Here is a 6378-nt window from a genome sequence, read left to right as displayed (position 1 = left end):
GCTGAATGGAATGCATGACAAGACTTCTATTTGGGGTACATGGAGAAGAAAACCAGGCAAACATGTCACGGTTAGTCTGGCGTCATGATCCGTCTACCACTAAGGATATTTTACGTCAGCACTGTGGTCAGTGCAAACTTTCTATTCCTTGAGCCATTGCGACATTTCTGGATATGATAAAGCTGATCACTTCACAAATACTGCTGTTAATTTCCTCCACTCGTTTTTACTCTCCACCATTTGATGATATCTTCTCCACCATTGTAAGAGTGATAGACTAAAATATAATGAATGAGCCAGACGTGGATGCTGCGAAAAAGATTTGGTTAGGCCTCCTCTGCAATGCTTTGCCAAGTTTTTTAACTAGAGCATTTCTTCTACCGGATACTATTTTTAAATAACCGTTACTATTGCTCTGAATTATTTTGACTGTGTTAAGTAGTGAAAATTGAAAAAGAGTGTGTGATTCGGTTTTTTCGAAATTTGAAATATATTTTAATTTAAAAGTTCTGTGCGAAACATGTGAACTTTTTTTATAAATACCTACATTACAAGAGTCTTAATATACTCTTCACTCTGTATAGCAAATTTATCTGTATATTATTACCTTTTACTATGACGTTTTATTATTTTCTCTTAATAATGCTAATTTTATTTAATTTTAAACTATAATTTTTTGCAAATTTGGATTAGGTTATTCTTACTGTTTAATTTCCCATTGTATTAAGTATGATTTTCCATTATAATTTTGCTGCTGTTGTTGTGTTTTCTTTGTTTACCTGCTCTTTTTAATTACTGACCTTTAATTATGATATTACTATCTATATATACATAACCCATGCTAAGGATTTAAAATTATTAGCCAGTTTTTAAAATTCTAAGCCAAAGGTAAATCTTAACAATTTTTTTATGATTGATTTTTTCTGTAGGAAAATGCATATTTATTATAAATTGAATTATTTTATAAAAATGCAACTACAAATTAAGAATCATTTTGCTGTTGGGGAGGAGTAAATGAACAATGAATGGATAAATTTTTCTTTTTGTTCGAAAACAGCATTCGCCAATACTTTCCCCAAAATAACATTTTTGTTTTGCCAAATTTCAAGTTTAGCATATTTGGTAAGATGACAAATGCTTAGCACAAGCTATCTATAGATAAAAATCAAATAAATGGTATATCATTTGTGTGTATCACATGTTCGGATTTAAAGCCTATGGTATACTTTGAGATTGTTCTGTCATTTTTTTCTTTGTTAAATATTGAAACTTTTTACTCTTAGAATGCTATGTCAAACACAATGGGGGGGGGGTCTTGAAATGACAATAAATTGACTTGTTTATTTTAGTCAGGTTTTTGGCTATCTATAAAGTAACATTTCTAATCCATCCATCCATCTCCAAAACATTTTTTTGTGTAGTATTGTAGATTCAAAAATTATTGACAATAATTTTCTAACATTTTAATTTATTGTTTAAAAAAATTTAACTATAAAGAAGCTTAAAAAAAGTTAATTTGTTTTTATAAACATGATGCAAACTATAGTTTTTGATAAAGTGTTAATTGATGTCAGTATTTTATTTCTTTGTATAAATCAGGTGACTTAACTTATTTACCCAATTGTGTATCAATGTTTTATTTTCCCGTTCAGAGCTGTTCACTAACAATCCTGTATCAAACTGTAGAAACACACAGTTTGATACGCTTGTTTTGAATAAACCGGTTTTTAAAACACTGTTCCAGTATGCTGAGCACAGTACACTAGTACCAGTATATGCTGGCTCTAGCATGATATTAGATAATGAAACTACAATTTAGGTATTATACCGGAGCCAGTATCCTGCTAACTTGTGAAACACCAGCTTCGGTATGATACTGGCTGATGAAACGCTGGGTCTGGTATAATTCCCGATCCAGTATCATACCAGAACCGGTGTTTCATACGCCGGCATGATTTTTTTTATACCAGGAATTTTTTCAAATAAGGTACCCTCTTGAACTCACATTTTAAGTTTATTTTTATAGTTATATTAAACAATAAAATATAATTTAGTAATAAATTATATTTAAAATTCAATTGGAAATATGAAAAGGAAATTAAAGTTAACTTTAAAACTAGCATAGTGTAGGTATAAAGAAGTATGTTTTTTTAGAATATAATTCTTTTATCCTTCCACTTAAGCAGTGTTTAAATATTCAAAACATTTTTAGATGCTTTAAATATGTATTTTTTTATACTGTCCTGTTATATTTTATTAATTTATATTAAATTTTCCACTGGCTGCAGCTAGTAGAAAATTTACTATGGTGCATACAGAGCATTTGACCAATTCAACAAAATCTTGCATATTAAAAAAGATAAACAATGTTGCATTTTCCTGTTTAAACCTATCTAATATGCTTTCATTAATATTGTTTTCCCTAACTTAGACCAGTCTATTTTTCTGATGGGACCATGATGTCTCATTTCCTTGTACAGATCAGTAAATTCGACTGATATCAATGTTCCATTTCCCCGTTCAGACCAGTTCATTCTACTGATATCAATGTTCCATTTCCCCGTAGAGACCAGTCAATTCTACTGATATCAATGTTCCATTTCCCCGTACAGACCAGTACACTCTACTGATATCAATGTTCCATTTCCCCGTACAGACCAGTACACTCTACTGATATCAGTCCATTCTACTGATATAGACCAATACATTGTATTGACCTACTCTACTGATATCAATATATCATGACCAGTCAATTGTACTGATCTACTCTATTGATATCAGTGTTCCATTTCCCCGTACAGATCAATACATTTTTTTTTATTGATTTCTATTGGTCATTTTTTGCAGGGCGTTCTGAAAAGAAATTAATTCAAACATAAAAAGCATTATAATGTATTATGCTATTTTATAAAGAAAGTATTAAATTTCTCTTTTCTCTCTCCTTTGAATGAAAGCTATAAATATTTCATTCTATAAGGTAACATAAATTTATAAATATTTTTATAAAAAAAGATTATTTCATGTATTCATAAATTCAGAAGCAACTTATGTAATAAAACTTTGTTTTGTTACGACACATTTTTCAGCTTTCACCTTACCAAAAAATAAGTTTTGACGTTTATTCGAATAGCACTTCTGCAAAATATTTTATCCTATCTTATGAATTATATATAAGCCAAGAAGGCTTTTATTCATTTTCCGAAAACGTAAATAATTTTATAATTTAAATTTATTTAAAAATTATAAATAAATGGAAAGGTTTTGAAAAACAGTTCTACGCATATTTAAGTAGTTTACTATGTTGGGAATAAGATTTGCTTCTTAGGGCGTAAATGTTTTTCTGTATCCTATGTTATTCTTAAAATCTAAATTAAGTCGTACAAAATAAAAATACAACTCTCATCTGCAATACCTTTATTTTTTTTATTTTTTACTAGCAGATTTAAAAAGGCTTAGCAAAATCTTATTTAATGTAAAAGGTGAATCATGCAAGTTCATTTATATTTTGTTAGCATTAAAATTTCGTTAAAAAAATTACCTTAATTATAAATTTGGTTTATTTTCTAAAATTTAGATTAGCGTACGGAAAGAAACTAAAAATTAATACTGAATAGAAAAATAGCTGTTTTCTTCCTATTAACGAAATATAAGTATACTTTAAAACCGAATTTGTTTTCAATTATGCAGTAAAAATATTTGCTCTAATAACTTAATCTGAAAATTGTTTCTTTATTTTTTTACGAAAAAGCATCACGTATATTTGAAATGAAAAATTTAACTTAAGATTAATATTAAATATAAAAAAATTGTAGCATTAATTTATTTTTAATAAGAATTCGTTAATTTTTTTATCAAATTAAAAATGAAGTATTATGGTTTCTTTTGAAATTAAATGAGATTGCAATTATAATTTTAAATGAAAAGAATGATTTTTGCTATAAAGGGAACACCAATAAAAGTTTGACATAGAAAATATTAATTATTATTGTTACTATTTATCCCTAGAAATAATTAAAGTAAGCGTAATTCAAAAAGCATCTATTTCTTTTAAATTCTGTAAAAAAAACAAAACTGTGCGTATATTTTTAAGTTACTCAATACAGACGAAAATGCACACAATTTTCATAATTATTAGTATTTATTGAAAAAAAATGTAACTGATGTTTGCAGAATAGTTGAAAATTTAAAACATTAATATACATCTAACGCTTGCCACATATACAATAAATTAGACTCCCAATTCTGACAAGCCGCAGCTATGCTAAGTACTAGTACTAGCTAAGTACATTTGAGAAAATATTCTGCAATGTACAAAACTGCATTTGATAATTCGTTCAACAAGTTTCAAACTTCAATAAAAGATAGTATATACATTCTTATAGTTATTTGAGAATTATTGATAGTAAAATGCGTAGGAACTCGAAAACTTAATGCCGTATTTATTGCTACACGTATATGAGAAAAACCTAAAATATAAATAAAGCCTTAGCATAATTGAAAGAAATAAAATTAAACTCAAGGAGATAAAATGTGAGAAAAGACTATGTGTAAAATAGTTTGCATAAAAGCTATGTTGCGAGATTACTTTATTTCCTGATAAAAAAAAATTAAAAGTAATTATCTGGAAAGCTGAAAGTAATAACACGCTGCAGATAAAAAATATAAATAGCGCATTACTGAAGCAAAATTTGTTTTACTTTTTCAGATGCTTACGGATAATGTTACTTGTTAAAATTATGTAGTGCTAGGTTAGCAAGTAATGCGAGCACACCAGTTTTCTTTCAAGTTACTGTAAAAGAAATGGAAGTAAATAGCCAGAAAATACCGTAGAAAACAGCAATTTTGTTCTGGAAAAGATTTGTTGTCCTCGTAAACGGAGAAACGTACTTTATCTAGTTGCTGTGAGGTCTTTTCGTATCTTATTTCCGTTTAGTTAACAAATAAGCAGTCGCATGAAATATCAACGTAGTGTCTCCTATTAAAGATAAATTCTGTCTGATAGATGAAAAATTACTTTTTTTCTTTCTTTTAAAAATAAAGGCAAGAGAAATGTAAGTTACATATCAGTATATATTTTTTCCTTTTTAAAATAAATTATTAATAATGCTAAAAATGTAATTTAATTTCTTATAAGCGCCAAACTGAAAAAGGATGATTTTTGTCATTGGCTTATTTCTGCTTTCAAGGTGAGATGGGAAACATCATTGCTTACGTACGACACTGAAATCACATTATGTTTTCAAAAATCAAAAAAATAATTCTAAAATTGGTGAAAGAGGACAAGAATTTTTACGCACTGTAAAAAATTCCGGATCAAATTATAGTACAAAATACCGGTAATTTGGGAACTTCATCTGCAAAATTCATTTTTAAAGTAAAGTATAATACCATGCATTTTACAGTAATTTTTATTTAATTAGAGTGGTTCAGTGATTTTACCGTGATTATTACTGTAAAAATTACGGCATGTCAGATTTTTGTTCCTTAACATGATTCGGTAAAAAAAGATTCTACGGTATAAAAATACTTGAACCCTGAGTGCTGGTATTTTTTTTAGTTATTTTATTCATTTTTTTCACAGTAGGAAAGAAGACAAACACATTATTTTATGAAATGAAGTGAAATATCGTTTAAAAATTACATCGTATTTCTATGTTTCATGCTTCTATTGCTACAATAAAAGTGAAAGTTGAAGCAAACAAAAAAAGGTAGGGGAGTAATATTTTTGTTTCTTCAGACTTAGGAGAAGGGTTTTAACTACTTTATTTTTGCTGACAAGGGGAGAAGAGAGTTCAAAATTGTCAAGATATTTTTCAAGCAATTCAATTTTAAACTAAAAATATACTAAAAAATGCTAAAATAAATATATTTACATAATTCTTACTTCATAATTGCATATTTTTATTTCTATTTTTTTCTCCTTTTATCTTGGGAAATTCCCTATTAGTTATTTTACTTACTTACTTATCCTCTACGTGCCTTTGGGCACTTAAGGCCTCTAGCGTATCCCTCCAACGCCTCCTGTCTCTAGCAATAGATCTTGCTTCCTCCCAGCCAGATATTCCACATTCTTTTAATTCGCCCAAAAACATGAGCTGGATGGTAAGTCTGGGTCTTCCTCTTGTTCTCTTACCATCAGGGGTCCATGTAAGAGCAATAGATGTAATTTTTATTAGTTATTTTACAAGCCATTTAATTTTGATCAGAAAATTTAAAATAAAAGTGCTAAAATAAATAGCTTCACTTTATTCCTACTTTAAAATCGCTTACCTTCATTTCTATTTTTTATTGTTGAAGCTTTACAGTATTTGTCTTTTCAATAGCACTATTTCAAACAAAAATTTTAAATAAAATTTAAAAACTTAATATCTTTACTTT

At 28.1% G+C, this 6378-nt stretch overlaps 1 long non-coding RNA gene across 1 annotated transcript; it reads right to left on the bottom strand.

The window, feature by feature from the left end:
• Nucleotides 1-239: 239 nt before the first annotated feature.
• On the bottom strand, nucleotides 240-1437 carry LOC147802467 (uncharacterized). The gene is made up of 2 exons (XR_015429842.1): nucleotides 403-1437; nucleotides 240-345 (listed from the first exon to the last, which is right to left on the bottom strand). It is a non-coding gene; the product is annotated as an uncharacterized LOC147802467 (long non-coding RNA).
• Between the last annotated feature and the right edge of the window lie 4941 nt (nucleotides 1438-6378).

Source organism: Parasteatoda tepidariorum, chromosome 10, assembly GCF_982258835.1.
Source record: "Parasteatoda tepidariorum strain Cologne lab strain chromosome 10, Ptep-v5.0, whole genome shotgun sequence".
Lineage (NCBI taxonomy): Eukaryota > Metazoa > Arthropoda > Arachnida > Araneae > Theridiidae > Parasteatoda > Parasteatoda tepidariorum.
Note: the sequence above shows the minus strand (reverse complement) of the source record. Positions and strands in the feature narration are given on the sequence as shown.